Here is a 17,161-nt window from a genome sequence, read left to right on the forward strand (position 1 = left end):
TCATTTAGGTTGGAAAAGACCTTTAAGATCATTGAATCCAACCTTAAACCTAACACTGCCAAGTCGACCACTAAACCATGGCCCTAAGCATCACATCTACATGTCTTTTAAAAACACACCTCTGGGGTGGTGACTCAACCACTTCCCTGAGCAGCCTGTTCCAATGCCTGACAACCCTTTTGGTGAAGAGCTTTTTTTTAATATCCAACCTAAACCTCCCTTGCCGCAACTTGAGGCCATTTCCTCTTGTCCTTTCACTTGTTACTTAGGAGAAGAGACCAACACCCACCTCACTACAACCTCCTTTCAGAGTGATAAGGTCTCCCCTCAGCCTCCTTTTCTCCAGCCTAAACAGCCCCAGCTCCCTCAGCTGCTCCTCACAAGACTTGTGCTCCAGGCCCCTCACCAGCTTGGTTGCCCTTCTCTGGACACGCTCCAGCACCTCCATGTCTTTCCTGTAGTGAGGGGCCCAAAACTGAACACAGGACTCGAGGTGCGGCCTCACTGGTGCCGAGTACAGGGGAACAACCACCTCCCTGCTCCTGCTGGCCACACTATTTCTGAAACAGGCCAGGATGCCGTTGGCCGCCTTGGCCACCTGGGCACACTGCTGGCTCATATTCAGCCGGCTGTCAACCAGCACCCCCAGGTCCTTTTCTGCCAGGCAGCTTTCCAGCCACTCTTCCACAAGCCTGTAGCATTGCATGGGGTTGTTGTGACCCAAATGCAGGACCTGGCACTTTACTTTGTTGAATCTCATACAATTGGCCTTGGCCCATCTATCTAGCCTGTCCAGATTGTAGGTACGCTCGTAGCAAACCTGAGGAAAATGCTACCAGCTCCCTCCCCTTTTGCCAACTTACTCCATCACCTGTTTCCTGAGATTTCTCTGTTGTGAGTAGTGTTGCAAGGTTCCCTCTAGAACATGCCTTCCCAGGGAAAAGGGATAGTTAACTTTTTACTTCTCCCTTGTCTCTGACCAAATGTCTGTGATTTCACTATTGCAATACATCCAATGCTCAGGTGAAAGTGATGCCGGGGTAGCTTCCCCTCATCTGTTGGAGTTGGATGAAGCTGACTTTATTCTGTATCTCTGATCCTCCTCCAAACCATGTAACAAGTTTTGGGCTTTGTGCCCATCTGTGAGCTGAATTCTCACTTGAACTTCCATCTTCAGCTTGTGAGACTGCAGATTCATACATTCGATGGCTCTTCTTCCACAGGAAGTGTTGCTTACAGGATGCGAACTCTAAAAGCAGATTTACTGTTGAAAGACATTTTCTAAATGATTGAGTCTTCCAATTTTGTTTTCTTATTTCCAAGAACCACATGGGCATTTAATGCTCTCCCTAGGCCACAGGAAATGAACTCCAGGTTGAATCAAAGGACATCTCATGGGAGCTCTGTCTCTGTGAAACACTGCTGGAAAGTGAATAGCTTCTGCAGTGGGTTTTGTTTTCTTATTATGGCATGCACATCCAAGTCCCTCTTTTAAAAAGAGGGAGTGTTTTTGTCGTCCTTGTTCAAGCGCTCCAAACTCCCCCTTTCTCTGAATGCAGAGAAAGAAACTTCTCTTTGGTGTAGCAGCACTTTTTTGCTTGTAGAGCTGTGCATCCCTGTGACATCCAGCCTGGTCCAGTGTCATATGTGGGTGTGCACACCTGTACAGAGCCTGGCTATAGAGAGAGCTTCCAGTCATCTTTTCCGCTGCTGTCACCTTTTATTTGTGTTCTGCCTTTGTAGGTTTTGTTTAATGTTTGGCATTTCAAGCCAAGAACGATGCCTTTTAATCAGGCTGCAAATCACTTAGTACTTTTTGAGAACTGTGTAATAATGATTTGCTGTCAACCTCTCAAAGCTGCAAAGAAAGTTAAAATAAATTCTTACCAGAACAAAGGGTGATCACCTTTTGATGAATAAACTTGCAGGCAGTTAACATAGTAACTATAATGTCTCCAGACATCTGTCCTCTCCCTTTTGCCAGCTCTCCATATGGCACAGAGTTTGTAGACAGAGAGTAAAAAGGAAATCCCCCATCAAATGTGTTGCGGTGTTTCACAGGACCATTCCCTACCCAGCCGCTGCCATGATCCAACCGTAAAATTGGCCCCCATACATGCAGAATAAGGTGGTGTTTCTTCATAACCAAAGCTCTGCAGGGCTTCAGAGCCCAGAAGGTACCTGCTGTCACAGCAGCATCCAGTGATCTGCGAAAGATAAAACTGCTCATGAGCACAACTTTGTCATAAGGAAGATTTTGCTGCTCAGGGAAGGAGGGTGCATTGTGGAGGGCAGTTAGGATCTTCTGGGTATGAAGATAGTTGATGTCATACAGAGAGGGCACATTCTATCAATGAATTTTCCTTGTAGTTTTGGAGCATAGACAGCCAGATAGTCCAAAGACTGATATGGGATACACTGTGCCTCAAACCCACTGCATCTTCCAGAAGAAAAACAGTTTTGAAAGTGGCTTTTGCTGTAAATTCCCATATTCTTGGTACACAGCAGGAAGGAAGTTAAAAAAAATCTAGAACCAGCCACGAAAGAATATAGGTAGTTGATAGGATGGAGAGGGAGGGAGACGAGAATAATAAATAAAAGCTTGCTTATTTGTTTATTTTTTAGTCATTAACATAGAAGAGAAGTTGTCTCTGACATGCTTTTGCTTGGATAACTTTAGTCATAAGTTTCTCAGGGGATGATGGAAAAAGTGAGAATACGTTTGCATCCATGTTACCCACTTTCTGTTGCAACAAATGTGAGAGTTCTTCTGTATGTGACTTTCATCTCTCATTTCCTTAGGTCCTGAGCAGCAAAGACACTGCCAGATTGTCTGATAAATGATTCCAGGATAACCTGGTCACAAGGATTTTGTGAGCTCTTGAGGATTAGGGGCTGGGATATAAACTTCTGCTGCTTTTCTGAATTGGCTTCATCACCCTCTTGTGGCAGTGAGTTCTCTGACTTAGGTGGGACAAGGGGAATTTCTTCAAGGTGTTTTGATTTACTGCTTTTTAACACTGCTGCATGACCCTTGATCTTGTCTGGGAGAACATCAGTGCCCAGGATATCTGAATCTCTTCGCTCATTGTGACTAAGCCCCTTCACTGTTACTTTGGAAGCGGTGTATCTTCTAAGTGATGTGCTTCCATCGTACGCAGGATGTATGGATGTGGAGTATCTCTAGTTGGTCCTGCGCGGGCAAGCCTGAATCATTGGTTTCCTTTGCACTACTGGGATAAGGAGACTGGATTTGTGCCAAGTTTTGTAGAAGCGAGGAGGCTTCTTGCTAGCATGCAATGTGTTCCCCCTTTTGAGATTGTAAAACTGCTTGTTAAATTAGTGCCAACTAGTAACTAAAGGGGTGGTGGAGATTTAGTAGGCAACTCTGCGTTTGTGGCCCTAAACAATGTGTTGGTTTTACACTGACTTTTACAATATGAAAAGAAAGTATTTGCCTGCTGATAAGGAAATTAAAGCACTGTGGGGTGGGGGAGACGCAAAGGAGCACTGGAGTAGAAATAGGGGCAAGAAAAGGGAAACAGAAGACCATTGGCTGTGTTGTAACTGTACTTTCTGACCCAAACTTTCTGTATGTCCAAATGTCTGGAGTCCTTTTGTATGTTTTTGCATAGGTCAGCAGCATTATACGTCAAAATCTAAAAAGATTGCTTTATTCGGCTGGGAGGGGGAAGTATTTGAATCGTAAGACTTTGAGCACAGCTCATTAGTGCAGAGAGGGGATAAAATAAATTGGGGGAGCCATTAACAACAATGATTAAAATTTATCATAGTGGTACCATAATTGGTACCTCAGCTGAGCGAGAAGTGAAGTACTCCAAGCCAGTTGTATTAAGTGCTCATTTCTGAGAGGCTGACAAAGATTTATGGCTTCTTTTCTGTAAGTCCCATTTAGTCTCTGTAGTGCTACATCTTTTACTGATGCACATAAGAAACAGTTACTGTTAATGGCTGGACCATTTCTCTGAAGGGTATGTTTAAAATCATATTATTTTGGAGGAGAGGGGGTAGTGTTGTAGACCTTGGGCTACCTTTTGCAAAGTCTGCGTTGTTTTGAGAGTACTTCTGTAGGTGTTGGTGCACTTCTTAAATGCAGCCTGACCTCTTCACCTGGTGAAGAATGGCAGCCATGTTCTCACCACATTTTTTGGCTTGCCGGGGCACTTCAGAGCTTCCTGATGGCTTCGAGGCACTCGACCTCAGATAACAAGTCTTCTGCAAAACAATATTCTTGCCTGCCTGGCCTAAAAGCTGTGTTAGCAATTTAGTGGTCTCTTGGTATGCCTACTATGTCCTGGATTGGGGTCTGAAAGCAGCATCAGGGACCCATGTCTCCTTTCACAGGTGGCTGGGAGCCGTGGCACTGGTTTCCACAGAGGGGCACCAGTGAGGGATGACTGTTTTGTGCTGTGGGCGTGGGATGGGGCTGCTGGAGAGATCGTGCCTGGGTGCTGTGGGGCTGCTGGGCCCTGCCAGCAGGTTACTGTGGGGCCTGAGCTGGGGGAGGCGAGGGGGAGGAAAATTTCTGCTTGGGGGCCATCAGAGTGAGGCGTTGGGGTCAGGGGTTGCCACGGGGCCCAGGGGCCCTGGTGGTGGGTCCTGGAGAGGAGGCTGTGGGGCAGGCCCCACACCACTTTGGGGTGGTGGTCCCCAAGGAGTGGGTTCAAGTGACCTGAGGTGGTGCTGCACCCACCAGGGCCTCTATCCTGTCCCCCACGAGGGGAGGCAGCAGGGCCGGGGGTGGTGGCTGCATTGACCAGGCAGGTCGAGATGCCGTTCGGGAGGTGTGTTGGATCAGTGTAGCCCCTTCCTACCCCTGCCGCTTCTGCTAAAATGCCCAAATCTCCAACTTGTTAAAGAAATCCCTTTGGAGGCCTCTAACACAACGTTGAAAGAGTCCTCCCCAGCATTCTATGGGGATGCGCTTTGTGGTAGGAAAGCACTATTCAGTAATGCAGCTCTTCATGTTCCAGGCCTTTTTTAAAAAAAAATGATTTAAAATGAGTAAAAATGATTAAAATTTTGTATAAAAATTGTATATTTGTACTACTTATATGTGTGTGCAACTTCCATATATTTTTCAGAAGGAGAAGTATACTTTATCTGTCATTACTTGCTGCTGCTGTGGTCTTTGAACTTGTAATCTTCCTAAACATCTGCTGACCCTTGTAGCTGTCTGGCTGGTATTTATTGTTTTACTGATGTGTTTATCCCACAGTTCTTTTCTAATCCTGCCCCAGTTTTCACCCTGAGACCAGGGGAGCAGCAGGGAGGGAGGGGAACGTAAGTGTGTCCCCAGAAGCCTTTCACCTGGTTGTGAAGCAGGATGGAGGGGGACATGCGAGTCTCCAGTGGTTGACAGGCTTTTCTATCTCTGGATGCACGTTAGAATAAACCCATGCGTTAATTTTTACCTGTTTTTCTCCCCAGATAGTGATGTGCTTTGTCTGCACTCCTGTGTGCTCAGCAGGAGCAGTTTTCAGTCAGGCAGAGCGTGTCACAAACCCATTCAGGTAGCCTCGGTGAGTTGCCTGAGGTTGTCATAAGTAAGTGTTAAGCCTGATAAATCTGCAGCAGAATCTTTAAAAAATAACTTTTGTTCTTAACATAAGATATTTTGACAAATGTATAATACAGACCATGCTACTAAGGTTTTTTCTAATTATCTAATTGTGACTTCAGGTTTTTAGGGAGTATTAATTAGGAGTTTTGGTCTCCAGTTTTCCATTTTGCAAGGTGATGAAAATGTTTCAGAAGGTGAAGAAGACAGCATGGAAGTATAGCTCTACAGAATCAATAGGTTCACATTGCTGTTCGTTTCATTAGTGGCTTACCAATATTGGCCCTGAACAGTATTGATTTAGTTTTCTTACTGTTGCTCCAGCATAGCTTTGTTTCACACCACAGAGATACAAGTTGCATTTTTTCAGTTCACAGTGATTTTCAAGCAGGCTGCCTTTGGAATTGCTAGCCTCACGGACACAATTACTGGCTTTGTGAAGATGAGCTCTCGCTTTGCTGGTTATCCCTGCAATTGTTTCTGTCCTGCCTCCAATAACCCTGCTGTGGTGTTCCTGGGTATTCCTCTTTGTCCTTTTGCTTACCATGGGAAAACCTTTCCAGATGCTGTTTGGTTAAGAAGACAGAAGAACATGTTTTAAGGACTGGGGCTTGCTGCACTTCACAGGAACTTCGCTTACTTAAATTCTGGTGATGAGATGTAGAGACACTGAAGGGCTATGAGGAAGGCTTAGTCCTGGTGCAGTCTTGAAGTGTGGACTGCAGGTATTCCCTGAAACTATGTATGTGACAATGGCTTCATTAGATAGGGTGAACTGGTGTGACTGACACTTTCACTTAAACTGAATAAAATCCTGCTGCTGATGGAAGATTAGTATTCAAAAATGAATCAAAAGTGCTGACTTTTTTTGCAAGGAAAGGTAGTGTAATACTGCAGAGAGAAAGGCACAAGGAAGTCCTGTCAGGATTCTCTCTCTCCTCTCCCTCTCCCTCTCCCTTTTCCTCTCCTCTCCTCCTTCTTTCCCCTTTCCTTTCCTTTTTTAACAGCCATGCCTGAGCTTTAATTCCAATTATTCCTGACATGAGCTTTTTAGGTCTATAATGTTCACTTGGACAATGCTGCCATGCATGGTAGGGAAGACTGACACTGCCTCTCCAGCACCAGTCATTTGTAGATGAGAATAGCAAGACCCAGATGAGGTCAGAGAAAGATCAGTGAAAGAAGGCTTCAGTCTTGCACCTCGCTTCTTTGAAAGCTAAACATTAGTGAATGTGTTTCAAGGCGGGTAGGAAACTAAAGTATGTAGAGAGAGCTGAAACTCAAGAGTCTTGCAGAGGAAAGTGCTTGAACTGATTGTGTGGCACTTGAGGATGGCGATGCTGGAACATGCTTTTCTCTCTTGCTTCTCTTCCCTGCTCCCTGCCTTTTTGCCTGAGTAGTGCTGAAGCTGGGTAGGGGTGGACAAAAGAGCATGTTGTATTCATCCTTACTGCTGGGACCAGTGAGTTTGCCACCAGGGAGCAGACCCACTGTTTGACTAGCTGTTCTGATTTAATTGTGGCTGACTTCTAATTACTCAATAAGGAGAATATAATTCAAGGGAGATCTGTGTTCTCAACTACTCTCTACCTGTTGACTTTAAGTGATGTGCTGGTCCGTACTTCTCCCCTCAGTCTTGTTCTTCCTACAGTAATGAAAGGCTTGAACTCGTGGCAGCATTTCTGGGGAAAAAGGCAGTGGATTTGGGGCTGAGCTTAGTGGGGTGGAGGTTCTGGGTATTTATGAGGTAACATATACAAGCTAAAGTATATTTGGTAGCAGGAAAAAGTGCACATGAAAATGTATGTGGATTTTGCATTGGAGGAGGATGGGGGAGAATTGACTTGCTCTTTTGCTGAGGGAAGCATAACAGAAATATGATGGGGAATCAGGGTCATGGAGGGCCTTCCCACACCAGCCTGCATTTGAGGAAGAATGATGATTCCTCCTGGTTCTCCTCTCAGCAGATAGTAGGCTGCCCAGTGGTCTGACCATTTTATGCAACAGTGATCCTAGTCATTACATTGCACACATCTCCATTGAGTAGAGTGAAAATTACTTTTAAGTTATTGGCAATTTTGAGGAGGAAAAAAACAATCCAGGGAGTATTATTTTCTCCAGTAGACTGACTTTTTTTTTAAACCAAAATCATGTATCAGCCAGAATGTTTCAATGCAACTGAAATATTTTTTTGTTAAGAGCACCTTAGTTTCTTAAAATGAAATGCTGTGAAGTGAAACATTATCCAAAAAAATTAATTTCTAACTGGGTAATAGGAAAAACTCCTTTCAAAAATATTGAAATTGATAATTTGATTATTTTCAGGAAAACACAAAATTCAGAAATATTCAGGAAAATGTCATTTGGATCAGCAATGCTGGGGTAACAGCAAATCTGTATCTTCTGTTGTTCTGGAGGAGAGTTTATGTAATTCTAATTCTCGAGGAAGAAATGAAGGTAACTTTTCCAGGATACCTCTGATACATGCAGGTTGGTTGAGAATTTCCTGCTGTACCCCAATCATGTGAACCAAAGGCCTCCCATGCCTCAGAGTGAAATTCAGCTCTGCCGCTGGGTACCCAGGATGATTTCCTTTCCTCTGAGATGATTAACTCCTTCCTGTTCAGGTGATGTGGCTTGTAAAGACTTCAGGCTTGTAAAAGCACCTAATTTACTTATGTTTGGAGTGGACTATGTTTGTCTCAAAATGGGAAAGTTTTTAAAAAGAAACGCCTTTCTAAAAGGTAGGAAAATTCCTATATGTTTCCCAACCTGATTGCCATGAAAAGGCATTTTTGTTGCCTGTTGTGAATATGTGACTGTGGCACTTGACAAGACTCCTCAAGGGTGAAGTCTCAGCCTCTGACGTTAGTGGACTTCTCTTTGCCAAGCATTGCTGTCTCCCTCTAGCTGTGACTGAATCTGTGAGAAGATGCATGTTTGGGTCGTGTCCCCCCCCCCATCCTTCACTCTGCCCATCTGAGGCCCCACATCAGCGGTTCCAGTTCCTAATGTAGGAGGAAGAAATCATGCGTAAACTCCTTGATAAAGTTCTGATAGCAAACTGCGTCCCGCTTGGGCTCTCCCTACTCTCTCACCCTAAAGCTATCTACAACCTGAAATGTGCTGGCAAGTAATGCTTTGGCTTTATACGCGTAGATTTCTGAAGCGTTTGATGCTACACTGTTCCTGGTGATCGCGCCCAATTTACGAATGCTATTTCTGGGGTTTTTTTTTCCATAATGAGACAGCCCTGGCTGGGACCTTGCTCTGCGGGCTTGTGTATGATACATTGCTGAATTATACTGGCTGCATTTGCACTGAACGTATGCTTTGGGTAACGGCAGTGATAATCTGTGAGGTTGGAAGGGACACCAATGCCTGGAAGCAGCCTATCCCTTCTTGCCCTCAGAAGACATGCTCAAGTCTTCCCTCCCTATTTCTATTACAGTCCAGGCAAAGCCTGAATGCAAAAATGTTACTTCAGGGAAAATTAATTTTAGGTATTGCTCTTTTTGTTGATGGTCATTTTGGATCAACAGAAGGTCTTGACCTTCCTCTTAGCCGAAATAGAGTTTTCTTTCAACTCAGACATTGCCTCTTTGGGGTCTCTTTGCTTTGAATAATGTAAAATGCCATTTGCATAAATGTAAGGTAAGCAGTGGATGAAAGGATCTTAATGCTAGGTTTTTAGCCATCAGTTGGCTCTGTTACATCTGATAGATTTCCCATCACAGGCAATCTGTGTTCTTGCTTACTCAGATCCAAACTGGTGCCAAGTACTAAACAATGACACTATCTATCTTTCTGCACAATTTGCCAATTTTGGTTACTTTTGAAGCCCAATGTTCCTGCTTCACCCTTGTGAAGCTCCCTTATAGGGAGAACAAAATGAACAAAGGAGTGATTGCTTTAGCAAAATGTTTAGGGCTGATTTCTCTTTGTCGTTTATTCCCTTGTTTTATAAACTAGAGTGCTTATTTCTCTTACAGTAAAATAAGTCAAAGTAAAGATGTAGTAAAAAGTCGTTGTTTGTTGTTTACCATGAATGGCTTTTCAGATAATTGAATGAAATACTTTACTGCGGTTCCACTTCCAGCTATGACCTTAAATAACAAAGGTTTTACTTGCTGCTTGCTAGGCTTAGAGTAATGTTTTCAAAGGCCCTCTCTCGGTTGTGCTTCTTCCTACAGAAATCAGTGGGATTTTGCCAGTGACTTCAAATGAGCTAGCACTGTAACAGTGCTTATGAAATCCTCTCCTGCAAAGGATGAGAAATGCGGTTTTCCTTTCACATACAATATTTCAGGAGGTACCAAAATTCTCCTCCTTCCTCCCCCCAAATTCATTTTGCATATCAAACATAGCTACATCTTGGTATTTATAGAGTCCCTTGCAAAATATCACAAGAGACAGGCCCGTATATCAGATTAATTATCTTGCGTTATAGTTGCCAGAGGTGCTTAATTTCTTCTTTGGAATTGAATGTGATTTCTACAATTAAATGTTTCTCCTCGCCTATTGAGACATCTTGCTTTTTCTAGGTGGAAGCACTGCATTAAGAGTAAAATCAGAAGTGGACTTGCATACTTTATACGTTCAACCACAAATAAAGGTGTTACTGCAAATTTTACAACTATTATACTTGGGGTATACAGAAATGAGACTGTTTACTGGTTCCTTAGAAATAATGGAAACTGAGTAATTCAGTTCATTGCAGAGTCTCAGTGGTACAGCCATCCCATTTCAGTCTGATTGTATTTAATGGTATTTGATTTTGCCAGATGCCTGCGAGTTTACATGTTTACATTGTTTTCTTGATTATTTTAAGCTCAAAGTGTACTTAAAAATGTAAAATGTTGTAGAAGTTAATTGCTTCAGTTTGGCAAAGTACAAATGAGAGCATTGTTGTTGAATACAGTCTCTCCAGTCCTGCAATAATTTATCTAAAAGATTAATTTAAATCCCTTACTTTTAGGGGGAGTCAAGTAGGAGTAGGTTTACTTGGGGAAAAAGGCACTGAGAAAGTTCCAGGGTTTGGTTTGGGGATTTCCTCTCCTCCTCCCCTCCCTGATACTGCATCATTTTCTGGGACCTTAGATAACCTTCTGTGGCAAGAACTGCCTTCAATTTTCCTGTGTATCTTTTAGTGACTGTTACTATGTGATAGGCCATTAAGAAATGTGTTTAACTTAAGGCTTACTGAGGCAGGCACATTTTAGATTGGCAAATTTCAAAACAGGTGTATTTCCTCTTTTGTCTGGTTGCTAGTAATGCTCAGCTATGAGGCATGAAAATAGGGCAAGTGTCTTGCATTCCTTACTCCGATGCCCAAGACAATTCTCTTAAAAAGCACGTTTGTCCCAGTTGTCCTCACAATTAATTTCTGCAAGAAAGCACTCAAGGAATTAATTAATTTTAGCCTTTCACCCACCCAAATGTTTTATTGTTTAGAACTTTATAGTACCCTTTAAAAGCACATGTGCTTACTGGACTAAGCTTTTCTTTTGCAAAACTTGCTTTTCTTTTGCAAAAAACAAGTATTTTGCCTCTAAAGATACATTTGCACGAATTAGGGGGCCAGTCCTTTTGGAGAAGAACTGGTCACCATGTAGATCTTGGCAATGCCAGGTCGCAATCCAAGAGTGGAGGCTTCAGCTGGGACCTCCTGGTGAAATTCCAGCCAGGTTTAAATGTTCTCTTTAGTTAAGATCCCCCTTGTAGTTTCAGCTGGAAATATCAGGCCCTTGTTTCACTTCAAAAGGAAAAAGAGAACTTTATGTGATCTGTATTACATAAATATTTTATCCATCGAGTTTCTAGTATAAAATGTTTCCTTTCTAGTACAAAGAGAAGCGTTGACTTTCAGCTGTAGTTCAGTGGCTCCTTCAGATTGCAAATCTCTGTTGTGTATAGTTATATGATGCTCCTCATTAGGAAGGAGACCAAAGAAGTTGCAGTCTGTCAGCATTGTGTTTGAGGGGGGACTGCTGACTTGTGGTGACACCAGAGTACCTTCACACATAGCTGAGCTCTCACTTTTTCACTGGACAGGGGTTTAGCAGGATTTTATACAAGGTTGGCTGTAGTCTTGCTGTCCAATGTTGTGAAGGCAATGAGAAGGATGCTGAGGATATTACCTCATTTCCATAAGGTTCAATGGGAGCTTTGCTATCCAGTTTGCTAATCAAGCTTTTGTGCTGTAGTAGTAGTTTGGGAAGAGACTGGGCTCACTGCTAGCCTAAAAGATCTCAAGAGTACCCCTTCGGAGAGGGACAAAGCTAAGGCAACTGCAAATTACTGGGGGGTGGGGTAAATATTGTCATCAGAGATTGGACTGGGTTCAGTTGCTCTCACTGGAAGGGCTGCTTCTGCAGAGATTAAGGAAATGTTGAGTATTTACCACTTGTTATCCAAGTCAGCTGGAAATAGTCCACTTACTGGCTGAAGCTTGTTTTCAAAGTTGAAGGGCACACATGGAAATCACCAGCCACCATCTCTCTACACCTCTATTCTCTGCAAAAGAGTGTTTTCTTCCTATTCTTTGTTGATTGGATAATATGAGGGAGGAAAGGGGAGGAGGAGGAAAGCTGTGCTTTACTGTGAGAATGCCCAGGACCTTCCATAACTAGGTTTTGGGTTAGATGGTGACCTCTGTTAGAAGAATATAAAAAAATAACAGAAGTATCTGTGCAGAAAATGAGTGCAGTAATTAAATCTCTCTTCCCCCCACCCCCACCCCAAAGATCAAAGAGGCTGGACTCTTGATTAATGTGCAACAGAAGTCATTAACATGGTAAAATGCGGAAACATGGGCTCTTTGTTACTACTACACAGTCAGTTGCTGTAGGGAACTGTAAATACTTTTTGTTCTGTTATTTGCCCTATTGCTTTTTCTATTAGTCTGGTGTATATATACAGTTCATTGGAAAATACTACACCTAGAAATTTAGATGCAACATTCGTTCTTCCACATGCATACCTCCTGCTTTTTTATGATGCAGAATGCTGCTTCTGGGTTACTGTCTTGCTTTCCCAGTCAGTCTATGGACGGGCTTTGCCTTGCTTGCCTGCTCTTTCTACACTGCATCAAGTGTTGTTTTGTGTTTCTCCTAGCAACCCACTGGGCTGCACTATTGTCTTTAGGTCTAAGAAGATTTTTTTTTTTTTAATTGTAGGTATGAATGCTCAAGGTTGACTGCTTGTGTTGAAAAATGAGAAAAAGTTTCTCACCTACTAATGCTTATTTTTGAGAGTGCCCACAAAAGAACAAATTCCAGCTAAGATTTCTCCAACACAGCAAGGTCAGGAGTTTTTCATAGATTTTTACTTCTATCCAGACTCCTTAATTTGCATCGTTTGGTTGAATAATGTAACCCTCCTAATATTTTTCCAAGCCACTTACACTTAACTAATCACTTACACTTATCTTCAGCATAAACCTCATTGATTTTATTTCTCATTGAAAACATCAGTAGTAGCAAATATGATCCTATTGGCTCACAGTCTATTAGAAATAAAATTATATTAAATGTCTTGTGGGGTGTGAAGAGGTTAAGTCAAGGAGAGTCATCCAAGAAAGTCATCCTGGTGTAAAACATAAATCTGGTTTATATTTAAACTACATGTCACCCACCAGCCAAAAATAGCAATGATCATTAAAACCCAATTTGCTGCTAAACATTAATAGACATTTATTACATCATAACAGATCTGAAAGACAATTAAACTTAACTTTTTCCTAGATAACTTTCTTGTAAAAATGTGTTATTCACCTGGCTCTTGCCATTAATCTCATTTGCTAGCATTTTCTGTTTCATTTGGTAGTGTGCGTGTGTGCATAGAGTTGTGTGTATAGGTGATCTCTTGTTGTTACTCTAATTCTTTCAAGAGTAGTACATTTTAAATGGGAAAAGCCATTAACCTTGCTTATACTGCCTGTTAATTTCCTAATCAGCACAAAAAGTGAAGGAAATTGCACTTTCTTAGTGCAAAACAAGTAATATCTGTTACCATGCATTTGAGAAAGGAATGGTAAGCAAGACAGAATAAAAAGGCACTGGAGACACATTTTACAGATAGGAAATAGATTACAGCTTTGCTGCTGTTTTCACTGCAATTGCTCAGTCAAGTGGTATTTTTCCTGTTTTTTATTACTGCATGTAGTTATATGTGTGAGTAGTGACTGGAGCTGGAGTAAGTCAAAGGCTGAGGAAATGCAGCATTGTCAAAAGTACTTCATACGACAAATGCAGTTGTGACCCTGGTACTTTGGCTCATGTGTTGCTGTCTGTGAGGTTCCTGCTGCTGCAGACCCCGTGAAACAAGCCAGTGTAGAGGCCAGGCTTTCTCCTTCAGCTCAGCAGTGCTCAATTCTGTGTAGCTGTTGATGTCTTTAACTCTGCCGTTTAACCTTCATATCCAAAAAGCTGTGGGGCCAACTGGGCTCTGCCAAGAGGTGAACATAAGGCAGTCCCTTTCCCCCTTTTGTGAATTGCAGGGCCCACAAAAAAAGGGTTCACCATCATATTTGCAAGTAAGATTCTTCTCTGGCATATATATATACCCCTTCTGGGGAGAAAACAGCTCTGAAAGTCTGTGTACCATCCTCCTGTTCCTGGCTGATGTACAGGGCGATGGAGCCTACCATTATGGACTTTGGGCTGCCTCCTGATGAACTGCAGGCAAATGAGAAATGGCCCCCACCTGCATTACCCTACAGCCCAGGAAGAAAACCCACCCTCAAAACCCAATCTTGCTGTCATGGCAAATGGTACTAAACTCTTCTGTCCCTCTATGCAGCTGCTGGACACTCTTGGGCAATGTAAGTTAAAGAGGTCCTTCCCTGCCAGGAGGAGGAAAGGAAGAAAATTAGAGGTGGTATGAAGGAGACAGAGTGGGAAGGAAGAGACAGGGTGGATAAATGAATATTGAAAATTATTTTAAAGGCTGCATCCAGAGGCATTTAGGAGTATTCCTCCTCTGGTCCCAATATCACACTTCACTTAAAGATGTGCTATTTGTACTCTCAGAATTTTCTGTCATTTCCTTTGGCTAATTTTCTCCTTGGAGGCTGTCAGTTCCTCAGGTTAAAGCAAGACCCAATGCAGAGTCTGTGCCGTCACAATTATAGCTATGGTAAGACAACTGAATAAATGGGGCTGGTATGTAAGGGAGAGGCGATGCCTCAAAATACAGACTCTACTAATGGTAGCAAAGGGAAGTTACAATTATGCTGACCCTGGTGATAAGCTTGTCTCCATTTTTCAATGCATGCACCACATGTTTTATTTGTCACAGAAGAGTTGCCAAAGGCTCTGTGGAATGCAAATAAGCATTGCGAGAGTATTGTCAAACCCAGGCTTTCAACATCATGAATCATTCACAGAAAAAATTATGAGATTTGATTAAAAGTCATGCGAATTTCAGATCAAATAAATATGTTGAGTTATGTTTATTTACCACTGGTTTACTAAGCCTCTGAGCTGCATTTGGATCCTATTTTTCAGCTTTTCTCTGTAAGGAGAAATTTACTTGAAAAGAAAGCTGAAATTTTCATTATTGCAAGGAGGTGCCACATACTGCGACTTTTGCAATGAAATCATAACTGTTGGCAATACTGTGAGGAATGCTTGTCTATGTATTATTTTCCCTTTATAAAGATATGCTAAAAACTAAAAAAAAATTGAGGAAGGTGGTGTTATTATGTAGGTAAAATAAATTTTCAAGGATCTTAACACCTCCCCAAAAGTTTGCAGAATGTTATTGTAATAATTGCTGTATATGATGGTGAAGTAGGATTGTTTCAGGTGGTCAGAAGTTTATGGTGCTGTGCATCTTGTGTGCAGAGCTGCATAGCTTTTCCCAAGACTTGTAGGGTTTTTTTCCCTCTGATGGGTTTGGAGTGGTGGAGGGGGCTGACTTGCTTCTTGCCAGCTGAGAGCTGCTTTAGCAGGTAGTGCTTAACCAGTGAGAGTACAAAGTTTTCCCTAATCGCTTTTCGGAAAGCCCGCTTATCTAGGGGTGGTAATGCAATACAAACATTTGCGTATTTTACCACATCCTCAGATGATACCCTGGACCTTTTGAAATTTTGCATATGTTATCATATATTTGCATACATGCAGGGACCTTGTGAATGATGTACCTTCCTCTTTTAAAGCTGAAATGAAGTATATTGCTAGGGATAACCAGCAGGCACTTAAAGAAAGGCTGAAGCATTCAGTCGCTGTGATATTCATGAATACAATTCAGTACAATCTTTCTAAGCTTCTGGACCATATTTCCAAGACTCTTCGTTTTCTCTCCATTCTTTCTCTCCATTCTCCCATGTGAAGTCACAAGATGTGTAAGTAGCTTCACTTTTAGTTTGGTTATAATTTTCTGCTGAAATTGCTTTGATCCTGGATTGAATCGGAAAACCGACAGCAGCTGATAGCTCAGGTTCCCCTTTTGACCTTTGGAAAAACACAAAAGCCTCTATTTCACCTACACAGGGAAAGAAAAGCCACTATATTCAGCTGGTCTGTATTCAGGTGTGCTCTTATCAAAGGCTTGATTAATCTGAAATGAATTAACTCAGTTAACACTTGAGAGTTATTTTGCAGTGAATCCTGTAGTACATCTAAAGAGTTCTTTGTCACTTTGAATTATAGCCTAAACAGGTGGTTGATGAGGCTTAGTTTGAGCTGACAGTGGTTCCTTGCTGCCTTGGCTGCTTCTCTCAGGGGGAGCATAAGTAGCACTGCAGGGATACCTGAGAATCTAGGGTGAACACAAACTTATTGGACATTATTGCCATTGTTGCTTGCTTTTAAGGTTTTTAAAATTAATTCTCAGAGTGCTATGTAAGATATAAAGGAGGAGTAAAGGGAAGAATGATCTTAGGTTTTCAAACAATATAGATGAAACGAATGTTAATATACAGGAATGTGCAATTAGGGGCAGAGATGCAAGTGCTCGTTTTAAACCTTGCTTGGAATAGGGACTTGGAAATACCTTGTAGTTATGTGCATATGGGGTGACAGGGTTGAGGAGTTTCTTTCTGAGTTCACAGCTCCAGCAGAGGCGTGAGGAAGAACAGGAACAGGGTCTGCAGTACAGGAAGAGGACATAGATGTGAGGAGGTTGAATCACAAGTTGGTGAGTCCACTCACCCTAAGAAGGCTCACTGGGTCTCTTGCAGTGCATCGCAACTAGCAAACTTAAAACCTGAAATGAAGAGCCAAAAGCTGTGGCTGCCATTTGATATTTTGAGAAACAAAAGCCTGTTTTCCTGAACTGTGTGGGAACTCTGACTTTATGAACGTTTGCAGTATAGGATGAACCTTCTCCTGGGCTAAATGCAGACACAGATAAAAGTTCACAGACAACTCAGTTTATGTCTCAGAAACATATTCCTGACTTCTTAAAAATGCTCACGGAAAAATCTGCCCATAAATAACCATGTCCCTGTAGTGGTAACTTCAGTGAGTGGCTAGGAGTGAAGGTGCATGTGGTTCCATTGAAATGCCCGGAGTGCAGCCTGCTCCTGCCCCGCTCCCCCTGCATTATACAGTCAGTAATGTTTGTGTGACCTTT

At 42.4% G+C, this 17,161-nt stretch overlaps 1 protein-coding gene across 15 annotated transcripts in view; it reads left to right on the forward strand.

Moving 5' to 3' along the window:
- Positions 1 to 17,161, forward strand: part of ADGRL3 (adhesion G protein-coupled receptor L3) — a 525,365-nt gene that overhangs the window by 164,087 nt on the left and 344,117 nt on the right. The gene's annotated exons all lie outside the window — the stretch shown is intronic.

The sequence above is a fragment of the Accipiter gentilis genome, chromosome 12 (assembly GCF_929443795.1).
Source record: "Accipiter gentilis chromosome 12, bAccGen1.1, whole genome shotgun sequence".
Classification (NCBI taxonomy): domain Eukaryota; kingdom Metazoa; phylum Chordata; class Aves; order Accipitriformes; family Accipitridae; genus Astur; species Astur gentilis.